Here is a 17,664-nt window from a genome sequence, read left to right as displayed (position 1 = left end):
TTTATCTAATAGAGAGAAAAGCTTTTGAACAGATTTGGGCTTGATTTCACTTCATTTCAACAGAAACACTATTTCAGCATTACTGGACTCAGAAAGCTGTAAACTGACAATCTTGATCATTGAAGTCCTAACATAAGTTTTTGTGCATATAACTTCTAACACATTAAAAACTGTCTTACAGCATTGCAGAAAACATTGTACTTCATAAGACATAAGCTTGTTTCAGTTTGGCAAGATTTGCACTGAATACTGAATGAAACAGCTTTATCTAATAGAGAGAAAAGCTTTTGAGCAGACTTGGGCTTGATTTCACTTCATTTGAACAGAAACACTATTTCAGCATTACTGGACTCAGAAAGCTGTAAACTGACAATCTTGATCATTGAAGTCCTAACATTAGTTTTTGTGCATATAACTTCTAACACATTAAAAACTGTCTTACAGCATTGCAGAAAACATTGTACTTCATAAGACATAAGCTTGTTTCAGTTTGGCAAGATTTGCACTGAATACTGAATGCAACAGCTTTCTCTAATAGAGAGAAAAGCTTTTGAGCAGATTTGGGCTTGATTTCACTTCATTTCAACAGAAACACTATTTCAGCATTACTGGACTCAGAAAGCTGTAAACTGACAATCTTGATCATTGAAGTCCTAACATAAGTTTTTGTGCATATAACTTCTAACACATTAAAAACTGTCTTACAGCATTGCAGAAAACATTGTACTTCATAAGACATAAGCTTGTTTCAGTTTGGCAAGATTTGCACTGAATACTGAATGCAACAGCTTTCTCTAATAGAGAGAAAAGCTTTTGAGCAGATTTGGGCTTGATTTCACTTCATTTGAACAGAAACACTATTTCAGCATTACTGGACTCAGAAAGCTGTAAACTGACAATCTTGATCATTGAAGTCCTAACATTAGTTTTTGTGCATATAACTTCTAACACATTAAAAACTGTCTTACAGCATTGCAGAAAAGATTGTACTTCATAAGACATAAGCTTGTTTCAGTTTGGCAAGATTTGCACTGAATACTGAATGAAACAGCTTTATCTAATAGAGAGAAAAGCTTTTGAACAGATTTGGGCTTGATTTCACTTCATTTCAACAGAAACACTATTTCAGCATTACTGGACTCAGAAAGCTGTAAACTGACAATCTTGATCATTGAAGTCCTAACATAAGTTTTTGTGCATATAACTTCTAACACATTAAAAACTGTCTTACAGCATTGCAGAAAACATTGTACTTCATAAGACATAAGCTTGTTTCAGTTTGGCAAGATTTGCACTGAATACTGAATGCAACAGCTTTCTCTAATAGAGAGAAAAGCTTTTGAGCAGATTTGGGCTTGATTTCACTTCATTTCAACAGAAACACTATTTCAGCATTACTGGACTCAGAAAGCTGTAAACTGACAATCTTGATCATTGAAGTCCTAACATTAGTTTTTGTGCATATAACTTCTAACACATTAAAAACTGTCTTACAGCATTGCAGAAAACATTGTACTTCATAAGACATAAGCTTGTTTCAGTTTGGCAAGATTTGCACTGAATACTGAATGAAACAGCTTTATCTAATAGAGAGAAAAGCTTTTGAGCAGATTTGGGCTTGATTTCACTTCATTTCAACAGAAACACTATTTCAGCATTACTGGACTCAGAAAGCTGTAAACTGACAATCTTGATCATTGAAGTCCTAACATAAGTTTTTGTGCATATAACTTCTAACACATTAAAAACTGTCTTACAGCATTGCAGAAAACATTGTACTTCATAAGACATAAGCTTGTTTCAGTTTGGCAAGATTTGCACTGAATACTGAATGCAACAGCTTTATCTAATAGAGAGAAAAGCTTTTGAGCAGATTTGGGCTTGATTTCACTTCATTTCAACAGAAACACTATTTCAGCATTACTGGACTCAGAAAGCTGTAAACTGACAATCTTGATCATTGAAGTCCTAACATAAGTTTTTGTGCATATAACTTCTAACACATTAAAAACTGTCTTACAGCATTGCAGAAAACATTGTACTTCATAAGACATAAGCTTGTTTCAGTTTGGCAAGATTTGCACTGAATACTGAATGCAACAGCTTTATCTAATAGAGAGAAAAGCTTTTGAGCAGATTTGGGCTTGATTTCACTTCATTTCAACAGAAACACTATTTCAGCATTACTGGACTCAGAAAGCTGTAAACTGACAATCTTGATCATTGAAGTCCTAACATAAGTTTTTGTGCATATAACTTCTAACACATTAAAAACTGTCTTACAGCATTGCAGAAAACATTGTACTTCATAAAGGCATAAGCTTGTTTCAGTTTGGCAAGATTTGCACTGAATATTGAATGAAACAGCTTTCTCTAATAGAGAGAAAAGCTTTTGAGCAGATTTGGGCTTGATTTCACTTCATTTCAACAGAAACACTATTTCAGCATTACTGGACTCAGAAAGCTGTAAACTGACAATCTTGATCATTGCAGTCCTAACATTAGTTTTTGTGCATATAACTTCTAACACATTAAAAACTGTCTTACAGCATTGCAGAAAACATTGTACTTCATAAGACATAAGCTTGTTTCAGTTTGGCAAGATTTGCACTGAATACTGAATGAAACAGCTTTATCTAATAGAGAGAAAAGCTTTTGAGCAGATTTGGGCTTGATTTCACTTCATTTCAACAGAAACACTATTTCAGCATTACAGGACTCAGAAAGCTGTAAACTGACAATCTTGATCATTGAAGTCCTAACATAAGTTTTTGTGCATATAACTTCTAACACATTAAAAACTGTCTTACAGCATTGCAGAAAACATTGTACTTCATAAGACATAAGCTTGTTTCAGTTTGGCAAGATTTGCACTGAATACTGAATGAAACAGCTTTATCTAATAGAGAGAAAAGCTTTTGAGCAGATTTGGGCTTGATTTCACTTCATTTCAACAGAAACACTATTTCAGCATTACTGGACTCAGAAAGCTGTAAACTGACAATCTTGATCATTGAAGTCCTAACATAAGTTTTTGTGCATATAACTTCTAACACATTAAAAACTGTCTTACAGCATTGCAGAAAACATTGTACTTCATAAGACATAAGCTTGTTTCAGTTTGGCAAGATTTGCACTGAATACTGAATGAAACAGCTTTATCTAATAGAGAGAAAAGCTTTTGAGCAGACTTGGGCTTGATTTCACTTCATTTCAACAGAAACACTATTTCAGCATTACTGGACTCAGAAAGCTGTAAACTGACAATCTTGATCATTGAAGTCCTAACATTAGTTTTTGTGCATATAACTTCTAACACATTAAAAACTGTCTTACAGCATTGCAGAAAACATTGTACTTCATAAGACATAGGCTTGTTTCAGTTTGGCAAGATTTGCACTGAATACTGAATGAAACAGCTTTATCTAATAGAGAGAAAAGCTTTTGAGCAGATTTGGGCTTGATTTCACTTCATTTCAACAGAAACACTATTTCAGCATTACTGGACTCAGAAAGCTGTAAACTGACAATCTTGATCATTGAAGTCCTAACATTAGTTTTTGTGCATATAACTTCTAACACATTAAAAACTGTCTTATAGCATTGCAGAAAACATTGTACTTCATAAGGCATAAGCTTGTTTCAGTTTGGCAAGATTTGCACTAAATATTGAATGAAACAGATTTCTCTAATAGTGAGAAAAGCTTTTGAGCAGATTTGGGCTTGATTTCACTTCATTTGAACAGAAACACTATTTCAACATTACTGGACTCAGAAAGCTGTAAACTGACAATCTTGATCATTGCTGTCCTAACATTAGTTTTTGTGTATATAACTTCTAACACATTAAAAACTGTCTTACAGCATTGCAGAAAACATTTTATTTCATAAGACATAAAGCATGTTTCAGTTTGGCAAGATTTGCACTGAATACTGAATGAAACAGCTTTCTCTAATAGTGAGAAAAGCTTTTGAGCAGATTTGGGCTTGATTTCACTTCATTTGAACAGAAACACTATTTCAACATTACTGGACTCAGAAAGCTGTAAACTGACAATCTTGATCATTGAAGTCCTAACATAAGTTTTTGTGCATATAACTTCTAACACATTAAAAACTGTCTTACAGCATTGCAGAAAACATTGTACTTCATAAGACATAAGCTTGTTTCAGTTTGGCAAGATTTGCACTGAATATTGAATGAAACAGCTTTCTCTAATAGAGAGAAAAGCTTTTGAGCAGATTTGGGCTTGATTTCACTTCATTTGAACAGAAACACTATTTCAACATTACTGGACTCAGAAAGCTGTAAACTGACAATCTTGATCATTGCAGTCCTAACATTAGTTTTTGTGCATATAACTTCTAACACATTAAAAACTGTCTTACAGCATTGCAGAAAACATTGTACTTCATAAGACATAAGCTTGTTTCAGTTTGGCAAGATTTGCACTGAATACTGAATGAAACAGCTTTATCTAATAGAGAGAAAAGCTTTTGAGCAGATTTGGGCTTGATTTCACTTCATTTCAACAGAAACACTATTTCAGCATTACTGGACTCAGAAAGCTGTAAACTGACAATCTTGATCATTGAAGTCCTAACATTAGTTTTTGTGCATATAACTTCTAACACATTAAAAACTGTCTTACAGCATTGCAGAAAACATTGTACTTCATAAGACATAGGCTTGTTTCAGTTTGGCAAGATTTGCACTGAATACTGAATGAAACAGCTTTATCTAATAGAGAGAAAAGCTTTTGAGCAGATTTGGGCTTGATTTCACTTCATTTCAACAGAAACACTATTTCAGCATTACTGGACTCAGAAAGCTGTAAACTGACAATCTTGATCATTGAAGTCCTAACATTAGTTTTTGTGCATATAACTTCTAACACATTAAAAACTGTCTTATAGCATTGCAGAAAACATTGTACTTCATAAGGCATAAGCTTGTTTCAGTTTGGCAAGATTTGCACTAAATATTGAATGAAACAGATTTCTCTAATAGTGAGAAAAGCTTTTGAGCAGATTTGGGCTTGATTTCACTTCATTTGAACAGAAACACTATTTCAACATTACTGGACTCAGAAAGCTGTAAACTGACAATCTTGATCATTGCTGTCCTAACATTAGTTTTTGTGTATATAACTTCTAACACATTAAAAACTGTCTTACAGCATTGCAGAAAACATTTTATTTCATAAGACATAAAGCATGTTTCAGTTTGGCAAGATTTGCACTGAATACTGAATGAAACAGCTTTCTCTAATAGTGAGAAAAGCTTTTGAGCAGATTTGGGCTTGATTTCACTTCATTTGAACAGAAACACTATTTCAACATTACTGGACTCAGAAAGCTGTAAACTGACAATCTTGATCATTGAAGTCCTAACATAAGTTTTTGTGCATATAACTTCTAACACATTAAAAACTGTCTTACAGCATTGCAGAAAACATTGTACTTCATAAGACATAAGCTTGTTTCAGTTTGGCAAGATTTGCACTGAATATTGAATGAAACAGCTTTCTCTAATAGAGAGAAAAGCTTTTGAGCAGATTTGGGCTTGATTTCACTTCATTTGAACAGAAACACTATTTCAACATTACTGGACTCAGAAAGCTGTAAACTGACAATCTTGATCATTGCAGTCCTAACATTAGTTTTTGTGCATATAACTTCTAACACATTAAAAACTGTCTTACAGCATTGCAGAAAACATTGTACTTCATAAGACATAAGCTTGTTTCAGTTTGGCAAGATTTGCACTGAATACTGAATGAAACAGCTTTATCTAATAGAGAGAAAAGCTTTTGAGCAGATTTGGGCTTGATTTCACTTCATTTCAACAGAAACACTATTTCAGCATTACTGGACTCAGAAAGCTGTAAACTGACAATCTTGATCATTGAAGTCCTAACATAAGTTTTTGTGCATATAACTTCTAACACATTAAAAACTGTCTTACAGCATTGCAGAAAACATTGTACTTCATAAGACATAAGCTTGTTTCAGTTTGGCAAGATTTGCACTGAATACTGAATGCAACAGCTTTATCTAATAGAGAGAAAAGCTTTTGAGCAGATTTGGGCTTGATTTCACTTCATTTCAACAGAAACACTATTTCAGCATTACTGGACTCAGAAAGCTGTAAACTGACAATCTTGATCATTGAAGTCCTAACATAAGTTTTTGTGCATATAACTTCTAACACATTAAAAACTGTCTTACAGCATTGCAGAAAACATTGTACTTCATAAAGGCATAAGCTTGTTTCAGTTTGGCAAGATTTGCACTGAATATTGAATGAAACAGCTTTCTCTAATAGAGAGAAAAGCTTTTGAGCAGATTTGGGATTGATTTCACTTCATTTAAACAGAAACACTATTTCAGCATTACTGGACTCAGAAAGCTGTAAACTGACAATCTTGATCATTGAAGTCCTAACATTAGTTTTTGTGCATATAACTTCTAACACATTAAAAACTGTCTTACAGCATTGCAGAAAACATTGTACTTCATAAGACATAAGCTTGTTTCAGTTTGGCAAGATTTGCACTGAATACTGAATGAAACAGCTTTATCTAATAGAGAGAAAAGCTTTTGAACAGATTTGGGCTTGATTTCACTTCATTTCAACAGAAACACTATTTCAGCATTACTGGACTCAGAAAGCTGTAAACTGACAATCTTGATCATTGAAGTCCTAACATAAGTTTTTGTGCATATAACTTCTAACACATTAAAAACTGTCTTACAGCATTGCAGAAAACATTGTACTTCATAAGACATAAGCTTGTTTCAGTTTGGCAAGATTTGCACTGAATACTGAATGAAACAGCTTTATCTAATAGAGAGAAAAGCTTTTGAGCAGACTTGGGCTTGATTTCACTTCATTTGAACAGAAACACTATTTCAGCATTACTGGACTCAGAAAGCTGTAAACTGACAATCTTGATCATTGAAGTCCTAACATTAGTTTTTGTGCATATAACTTCTAACACATTAAAAACTGTCTTACAGCATTGCAGAAAACATTGTACTTCATAAGACATAAGCTTGTTTCAGTTTGGCAAGATTTGCACTGAATACTGAATGCAACAGCTTTCTCTAATAGAGAGAAAAGCTTTTGAGCAGATTTGGGCTTGATTTCACTTCATTTCAACAGAAACACTATTTCAGCATTACTGGACTCAGAAAGCTGTAAACTGACAATCTTGATCATTGAAGTCCTAACATAAGTTTTTGTGCATATAACTTCTAACACATTAAAAACTGTCTTACAGCATTGCAGAAAACATTGTACTTCATAAGACATAAGCTTGTTTCAGTTTGGCAAGATTTGCACTGAATACTGAATGCAACAGCTTTCTCTAATAGAGAGAAAAGCTTTTGAGCAGATTTGGGCTTGATTTCACTTCATTTCAACAGAAACACTATTTCAGCATTACTGGACTCAGAAAGCTGTAAACTGACAATCTTGATCATTGAAGTCCTAACATTAGTTTTTGTGCATATAACTTCTAACACATTAAAAACTGTCTTACAGCATTGCAGAAAACATTGTACTTCATAAGACATAAGCTTGTTTCAGTTTGGCAAGATTTGCACTGAATACTGAATGAAACAGCTTTATCTAATAGAGAGAAAAGCTTTTGAGCAGATTTGGGCTTGATTTCACTTCATTTCAACAGAAACACTATTTCAGCATTACTGGACTCAGAAAGCTGTAAACTGACAATCTTGATCATTGAAGTCCTAACATAAGTTTTTGTGCATATAACTTCTAACACATTAAAAACTGTCTTACAGCATTGCAGAAAACATTGTACTTCATAAGACATAAGCTTGTTTCAGTTTGGCAAGATTTGCACTGAATACTGAATGCAACAGCTTTATCTAATAGAGAGAAAAGCTTTTGAGCAGATTTGGGCTTGATTTCACTTCATTTCAACAGAAACACTATTTCAGCATTACTGGACTCAGAAAGCTGTAAACTGACAATCTTGATCATTGAAGTCCTAACATAAGTTTTTGTGCATATAACTTCTAACACATTAAAAACTGTCTTACAGCATTGCAGAAAACATTGTACTTCATAAGACATAAGCTTGTTTCAGTTTGGCAAGATTTGCACTGAATACTGAATGCAACAGCTTTATCTAATAGAGAGAAAAGCTTTTGAGCAGATTTGGGCTTGATTTCACTTCATTTCAACAGAAACACTATTTCAGCATTACTGGACTCAGAAAGCTGTAAACTGACAATCTTGATCATTGAAGTCCTAACATAAGTTTTTGTGCATATAACTTCTAACACATTAAAAACTGTCTTACAGCATTGCAGAAAACATTGTACTTCATAAAGGCATAAGCTTGTTTCAGTTTGGCAAGATTTGCACTGAATATTGAATGAAACAGCTTTCTCTAATAGAGAGAAAAGCTTTTGAGCAGATTTGGGCTTGATTTCACTTCATTTGAACAGAAACACTATTTCAACATTACTGGACTCAGAAAGCTGTAAACTGACAATCTTGATCATTGCAGTCCTAACATTAGTTTTTGTGCATATAACTTCTAACACATTAAAAACTGTCTTACAGCATTGCAGAAAACATTGTACTTCATAAGACATAAGCTTGTTTCAGTTTGGCAAGATTTGCACTGAATACTGAATGAAACAGCTTTATCTAATAGAGAGAAAAGCTTTTGAGCAGATTTGGGCTTGATTTCACTTCATTTCAACAGAAACACTATTTCAGCATTACTGGACTCAGAAAGCTGTAAACTGACAATCTTGATCATTGAAGTCCTAACATTAGTTTTTGTGCATATAACTTCTAACACATTAAAAACTGTCTTACAGCATTGCAGAAAACATTGTACTTCATAAGACATAGGCTTGTTTCAGTTTGGCAAGATTTGCACTGAATACTGAATGAAACAGCTTTATCTAATAGAGAGAAAAGCTTTTGAGCAGATTTGGGCTTGATTTCACTTCATTTCAACAGAAACACTATTTCAGCATTACTGGACTCAGAAAGCTGTAAACTGACAATCTTGATCATTGAAGTCCTAACATTAGTTTTTGTGCATATAACTTCTAACACATTAAAAACTGTCTTATAGCATTGCAGAAAACATTGTACTTCATAAGGCATAAGCTTGTTTCAGTTTGGCAAGATTTGCACTAAATATTGAATGAAACAGATTTCTCTAATAGTGAGAAAAGCTTTTGAGCAGATTTGGGCTTGATTTCACTTCATTTGAACAGAAACACTATTTCAACATTACTGGACTCAGAAAGCTGTAAACTGACAATCTTGATCATTGCTGTCCTAACATTAGTTTTTGTGTATATAACTTCTAACACATTAAAAACTGTCTTACAGCATTGCAGAAAACATTTTATTTCATAAGACATAAAGCATGTTTCAGTTTGGCAAGATTTGCACTGAATACTGAATGAAACAGCTTTCTCTAATAGTGAGAAAAGCTTTTGAGCAGATTTGGGCTTGATTTCACTTCATTTGAACAGAAACACTATTTCAACATTACTGGACTCAGAAAGCTGTAAACTGACAATCTTGATCATTGAAGTCCTAACATAAGTTTTTGTGCATATAACTTCTAACACATTAAAAACTGTCTTACAGCATTGCAGAAAACATTGTACTTCATAAGACATAAGCTTGTTTCAGTTTGGCAAGATTTGCACTGAATATTGAATGAAACAGCTTTCTCTAATAGAGAGAAAAGCTTTTGAGCAGATTTGGGCTTGATTTCACTTCATTTGAACAGAAACACTATTTCAACATTACTGGACTCAGAAAGCTGTAAACTGACAATCTTGATCATTGCAGTCCTAACATTAGTTTTTGTGCATATAACTTCTAACACATTAAAAACTGTCTTACAGCATTGCAGAAAACATTGTACTTCATAAGACATAAGCTTGTTTCAGTTTGGCAAGATTTGCACTGAATACTGAATGAAACAGCTTTATCTAATAGAGAGAAAAGCTTTTGAGCAGATTTGGGCTTGATTTCACTTCATTTCAACAGAAACACTATTTCAGCATTACTGGACTCAGAAAGCTGTAAACTGACAATCTTGATCATTGAAGTCCTAACATAAGTTTTTGTGCATATAACTTCTAACACATTAAAAACTGTCTTACAGCATTGCAGAAAACATTGTACTTCATAAGACATAAGCTTGTTTCAGTTTGGCAAGATTTGCACTGAATACTGAATGCAACAGCTTTATCTAATAGAGAGAAAAGCTTTTGAGCAGATTTGGGCTTGATTTCACTTCATTTCAACAGAAACACTATTTCAGCATTACTGGACTCAGAAAGCTGTAAACTGACAATCTTGATCATTGAAGTCCTAACATAAGTTTTTGTGCATATAACTTCTAACACATTAAAAACTGTCTTACAGCATTGCAGAAAACATTGTACTTCATAAAGGCATAAGCTTGTTTCAGTTTGGCAAGATTTGCACTGAATATTGAATGAAACAGCTTTCTCTAATAGAGAGAAAAGCTTTTGAGCAGATTTGGGATTGATTTCACTTCATTTAAACAGAAACACTATTTCAGCATTACTGGACTCAGAAAGCTGTAAACTGACAATCTTGATCATTGAAGTCCTAACATTAGTTTTTGTGCATATAACTTCTAACACATTAAAAACTGTCTTACAGCATTGCAGAAAACATTGTACTTCATAAGACATAAGCTTGTTTCAGTTTGGCAAGATTTGCACTGAATACTGAATGAAACAGCTTTATCTAATAGAGAGAAAAGCTTTTGAACAGATTTGGGCTTGATTTCACTTCATTTCAACAGAAACACTATTTCAGCATTACTGGACTCAGAAAGCTGTAAACTGACAATCTTGATCATTGAAGTCCTAACATAAGTTTTTGTGCATATAACTTCTAACACATTAAAAACTGTCTTACAGCATTGCAGAAAACATTGTACTTCATAAGACATAAGCTTGTTTCAGTTTGGCAAGATTTGCACTGAATACTGAATGAAACAGCTTTATCTAATAGAGAGAAAAGCTTTTGAGCAGACTTGGGCTTGATTTCACTTCATTTGAACAGAAACACTATTTCAGCATTACTGGACTCAGAAAGCTGTAAACTGACAATCTTGATCATTGAAGTCCTAACATTAGTTTTTGTGCATATAACTTCTAACACATTAAAAACTGTCTTACAGCATTGCAGAAAACATTGTACTTCATAAGACATAAGCTTGTTTCAGTTTGGCAAGATTTGCACTGAATACTGAATGCAACAGCTTTCTCTAATAGAGAGAAAAGCTTTTGAGCAGATTTGGGCTTGATTTCACTTCATTTCAACAGAAACACTATTTCAGCATTACTGGACTCAGAAAGCTGTAAACTGACAATCTTGATCATTGAAGTCCTAACATAAGTTTTTGTGCATATAACTTCTAACACATTAAAAACTGTCTTACAGCATTGCAGAAAACATTGTACTTCATAAGACATAAGCTTGTTTCAGTTTGGCAAGATTTGCACTGAATACTGAATGCAACAGCTTTCTCTAATAGAGAGAAAAGCTTTTGAGCAGATTTGGGCTTGATTTCACTTCATTTCAACAGAAACACTATTTCAGCATTACTGGACTCAGAAAGCTGTAAACTGACAATCTTGATCATTGAAGTCCTAACATTAGTTTTTGTGCATATAACTTCTAACACATTAAAAACTGTCTTACAGCATTGCAGAAAACATTGTACTTCATAAGACATAAGCTTGTTTCAGTTTGGCAAGATTTGCACTGAATACTGAATGAAACAGCTTTATCTAATAGAGAGAAAAGCTTTTGAGCAGATTTGGGCTTGATTTCACTTCATTTCAACAGAAACACTATTTCAGCATTACTGGACTCAGAAAGCTGTAAACTGACAATCTTGATCATTGAAGTCCTAACATAAGTTTTTGTGCATATAACTTCTAACACATTAAAAACTGTCTTACAGCATTGCAGAAAACATTGTACTTCATAAGACATAAGCTTGTTTCAGTTTGGCAAGATTTGCACTGAATACTGAATGCAACAGCTTTATCTAATAGAGAGAAAAGCTTTTGAGCAGATTTGGGCTTGATTTCACTTCATTTCAACAGAAACACTATTTCAGCATTACTGGACTCAGAAAGCTGTAAACTGACAATCTTGATCATTGAAGTCCTAACATAAGTTTTTGTGCATATAACTTCTAACACATTAAAAACTGTCTTACAGCATTGCAGAAAACATTGTACTTCATAAGACATAAGCTTGTTTCAGTTTGGCAAGATTTGCACTGAATACTGAATGCAACAGCTTTATCTAATAGAGAGAAAAGCTTTTGAGCAGATTTGGGCTTGATTTCACTTCATTTCAACAGAAACACTATTTCAGCATTACTGGACTCAGAAAGCTGTAAACTGACAATCTTGATCATTGAAGTCCTAACATAAGTTTTTGTGCATATAACTTCTAACACATTAAAAACTGTCTTACAGCATTGCAGAAAACATTGTACTTCATAAAGGCATAAGCTTGTTTCAGTTTGGCAAGATTTGCACTGAATATTGAATGAAACAGCTTTCTCTAATAGAGAGAAAAGCTTTTGAGCAGATTTGGGCTTGATTTCACTTCATTTGAACAGAAACACTATTTCAACATTACTGGACTCAGAAAGCTGTAAACTGACAATCTTGATCATTGCAGTCCTAACATTAGTTTTTGTGCATATAACTTCTAACACATTAAAAACTGTCTTACAGCATTGCAGAAAACATTGTACTTCATAAGACATAAGCTTGTTTCAGTTTGGCAAGATTTGCACTGAATACTGAATGAAACAGCTTTATCTAATAGAGAGAAAAGCTTTTGAGCAGACTTGGGCTTGATTTCACTTCATTTCAACAGAAACACTATTTCAGCATTACTGGACTCAGAAAGCTGTAAACTGACAATCTTGATCATTGAAGTCCTAACATAAGTTTTTGTGCATATAACTTCTAACACATTAAAAACTGTCTTACAGCATTGCAGAAAACATTGTACTTCATAAGACATAAGCTTGTTTCAGTTTGGCAAGATTTGCACTGAATACTGAATGAAACAGCTTTCTCTAATAGAGAGAAAAGCTTTTGAGCAGACTTGGGCTTGATTTCACTTCATTTCAACAGAAACACTATTTCAGCATTACTGGACTCAGAAAGCTGTAAACTGACAATCTTGATCATTGAAGTCCTAACATTAGTTTTTGTGCATATAACTTCTAACACATTAAAAACTGTCTTACAGCATTGCAGAAAACATTGTACTTCATAAGACATAAGCTTGTTTCAGTTTGGCAAGATTTGCACTGAATACTGAATGAAACAGCTTTATCTAATAGAGAGAAAAGCTTTTGAGCAGATTTGGGTTTGATTTCACTTCATTTCAACAGAAACACTATTTCAGCATTACTGGACTCAGAAAGCTGTAAACTGACAATCTTGATCATTGAAGTCCTAACATAAGTTTTTGTGCATATAACTTCTAACACATTAAAAACTGTCTTACAGCATTGCAGAAAACATTGTACTTCATAAGACATAAGCTTGTTTCAGTTTGGCAAGATTTGCACTGAATACTGAATGAAACAGCTTTATCTAATAGAGAGAAAAGCTTTTGAGCAGACTTGGGCTTGATTTCACTTCATTTCAACAGAAACACTATTTCAGCATTACTGGACTCAGAAAGCTGTAAACTGACAATCTTGATCATTGAAGTCCTAACATTAGTTTTTGTGCATATAACTTCTAACACATTAAAAACTGTCTTACAGCATTGCAGAAAACATTGTACTTCATAAGACATAGGCTTGTTTCAGTTTGGCAAGATTTGCACTGAATACTGAATGAAACAGCTTTATCTAATAGAGAGAAAAGCTGTTGAGCAGATTTGGGCTTGATTTCACTTCATTTCAACAGAAACACTATTTCAGCATTACTGGACTCAGAAAGCTGTAAACTGACAATCTTGATCATTGAAGTCCTAACATTAGTTTTTGTGCATATAACTTCTAACACATTAAAAACTGTCTTACAGCATTGCAGAAAACATTGTACTTCATAAGACATAAGCTTGTTTCAGTTTGGCAAGATTTGCACTGAATACTGAATGAAACAGCTTTATCTAATAGAGAGAAAAGCTTTTGAGCAGATTTGGGCTTGATTTCACTTCATTTCAACAGAAACACTATTTCAGCATTACTGGACTCAGAAAGCTGTAAACTGACAATCTTGATCATTGAAGTCCTAACATAAGTTTTTGTGCATATAACTTCTAACACATTAAAAACTGTCTTACAGCATTGCAGAAAACATTGTACTTCATAAGACATAAGCTTGTTTCAGTTTGGCAAGATTTGCACTGAATACTGAATGCAACAGCTTTATCTAATAGAGAGAAAAGCTTTTGAGCAGATTTGGGCTTGATTTCACTTCATTTCAACAGAAACACTATTTCAGCATTACTGGACTCAGAAAGCTGTAAACTGACAATCTTGATCATTGAAGTCCTAACATTAGTTTTTGTGCATATAACTTCTAACACATTAAAAACTGTCTTACAGCATTGCAGAAAACATTGTACTTCATAAGACATAAGCTTGTTTCAGTTTGGCAAGATTTGCACTGAATACTGAATGAAACAGCTTTCTCTAATAGAGAGAAAAGCTTTTGAGCAGATTTGGGCTTGATTTCACTTCATTTGAACAGAAACACTATTTCAGCATTACTGGACTCAGAAAGCTGTAAACTGACAATCTCGATCATTGAAGTCCTAACATTAGTTTTTGTGCATATAACTTCTAACGCATTAAAAACTGTCTTACAGCATTGCAGAAAACATTGTACTTCATAAGGCATAAGCTTGTTTCAGTTTGGCAAGATTTGCACTGAATACTGAATGAAACAGCTTTATCTAATAGAGAGAAAAGCTTTTGAGCAGATTTGGGCTTGATTTCACTTCATTTCAACAGAAACACTATTTCAGCATTACTGGACTCAGAAAGCTGTAAACTGACAATCTTGATCATTGAAGTCCTAACATTAGTTTTTGTGCATATAACTTCTAACACATTAAAAGCTGTCTTACAGCATTGCAGAAAACATTGTACTTCATAAGACATAGGCTTGTTTCAGTTTGGCAAGATTTGCACTGAATACTGAATGAAACAGCTTTATCTAATAGAGAGAAAAGCTTTTGAGCAGATTTGGGCTTGATTTCACTTCATTTCAACAGAAACACTATTTCAGCATTGCTGGACTCAGAAAGCTGTAAACTGACAATCTTGATCATTGAAGTCCTAACATAAGTTTTTGTGCATATAACTTCTAACACATTAAAAACTGTCTTACAGCATTGCAGAAAACATTGTACTTCATAAGACATAGGCTTGTTTCAGTTTGGCAAGATTTGCACTGAATACTGAATGAAACAGCTTTATCTAATAGAGAGAAAAGCTTTTGAGCAGATTTGGGCTTGATTTCACTTCATTTCAACAGAAACACTATTTCAGCATTACTGGACTCAGAAAGCTGTAAACTGACAATCTTGATCATTGAAGTCCTAACATTAGTTTTTGTGCATATAACTTCTAACACATTAAAAACTGTCTTACAGCATTGCAGAAAACATTGTACTTCATAAGACATAAGCTTGTTTCAGTTTGGCAAGATTTGCACTGAATACTGAATGAAACAGCTTTATCTAATAGAGAGAAAAGCTTTTGAGCAGATTTGGGCTTGATTTCACTTCATTTCAACAGAAACACTATATCAGCATTACTGGACTCAGAAAGCTGTAAACTGACAATCTTGATCATTGAAGTCCTAACATAAGTTTTTGTGCATATAACTTCTAACACATTAAAAACTGTCTTACAGCATTGCAGAAAACATTGTACTTCATAAGACATAAGCTTGTTTCAGTTTGGCAAGATTTGCACTGAATACTGAATGAAACAGCTTTATCTAATAGAGAGAAAAGCTTTTGAGCAGATTTGGGCTTGATTTCACTTCATTTCAACAGAAACACTATTTCAGCATTACAGGACTCAGAAAGCTGTAAACTGACAATCTTGATCATTGAAGTACTAACATTAGTTTTTGTGCATATAACTTCTAACACATTAAAAACTGTCTTACAGCATTGCAGAAAACATTGTACTTCATAAGACATAAGCTTGTTTCAGTTTGGCAAGATTTGCACTGAATACTGAATGAAACAGCTTTATCTAATAGAGAGAAAAGCTTTTGAGCAGATTTGGGCTTGATTTCACTTCATTTCAACAGAAACACTATTTCAGCATCACTGGACTCAGAAAGCTGTAAACTGACAATCTTGATCATTGAAGTCCTAACATAAGTTTTTGTGCATATAACTTCTAACACATTAAAAACTGTCTTACAGCATTGCAGAAAACATTGTACTTCATAAGACATAAGCTTGTTTCAGTTTGGCAAGATTTGCACTGAATACTGAATGAAACAGCTTTATCTAATAGAGAGAAAAGCTTTTGAGCAGATTTGGGCTTGATTTCACTTCATTTCAACAGAAACACTATTTCAGCATTACTGGACTCAGAAAGCTGTAAACTGACAATCTTGATCATTGAAGTCCTAACATAAGTTTTTGTGCATATAACTTCTAACACATTAAAAGCTGTCTTACAGCATTGCAGAAAACATTGTACTTCATAAGACATAGGCTTGTTTCAGTTTGGCAAGATTTGCACTGAATACTGAATGAAACAGCTTTATCTAATAGAGAGAAAAGCTTTTGAGCAGATTTGGGCTTGATTTCACTTCATTTCAACAGAAACACTATTTCAGCATTACAGGACTCAGAAAGCTGTAAACTGACAATCTTGATCATTGAAGTCCTAACATTAGTTTTTGTGCATATAACTTCTAACACATTAAAAACTGTCTTACAGCATTGCAGAAAACATTGTACTTCATAAGACATAAGCTTGTTTCAGTTTGGCAAGATTTGCACTGAATACTGAATGAAACAGCTTTATCTAATAGAGAGAAAAGCTTTTGAGCAGATTTGGGCTTGATTTCACTTCATTTCAACAGAAACACTATTTCAGCATTACTGGACTCAGAAAGCTGTAAACTGACAATCTTGATCATTGAAGTCCTAACATAAGTTTTTGTGCATATAACTTCTAACACATTAAAAACTGTCTTACAGCATTGCAGAAAACATTGTACTTCATAAGACATAAGCTTGTTTCAGTTTGGCAAGATTTGCACTGAATACTGAATGAAACAGCTTTATCTAATAGAGAGAAAAGCTTTTGAGCAGACTTGGGCTTGATTTCACTTCATTTCAACAGAAACACTATTTCAGCATTACTGGACTCAGAAAGCTGTAAACTGACAATCTTGATCATTGAAGTCCTAACATTAGTTTTTGTGCATATAACTTCTAACACATTAAAAACTGTCTTACAGCATTGCAGAAAACATTGTACTTCATAAGACATAAGCTTGTTTCAGTTTGGCAAGATTTGCACTGAATACTGAATGAAACAGCTTTATCTAATAGAGAGAAAAGCTTTTGAGCAGATT

The sequence above is a fragment of the Carassius gibelio genome, chromosome A25, assembly GCF_023724105.1.
Source record: "Carassius gibelio isolate Cgi1373 ecotype wild population from Czech Republic chromosome A25, carGib1.2-hapl.c, whole genome shotgun sequence".
Taxonomy (NCBI): Eukaryota; Metazoa; Chordata; class Actinopteri; order Cypriniformes; family Cyprinidae; genus Carassius; species Carassius gibelio.
This window is presented reverse-complemented; position numbering follows the sequence as displayed.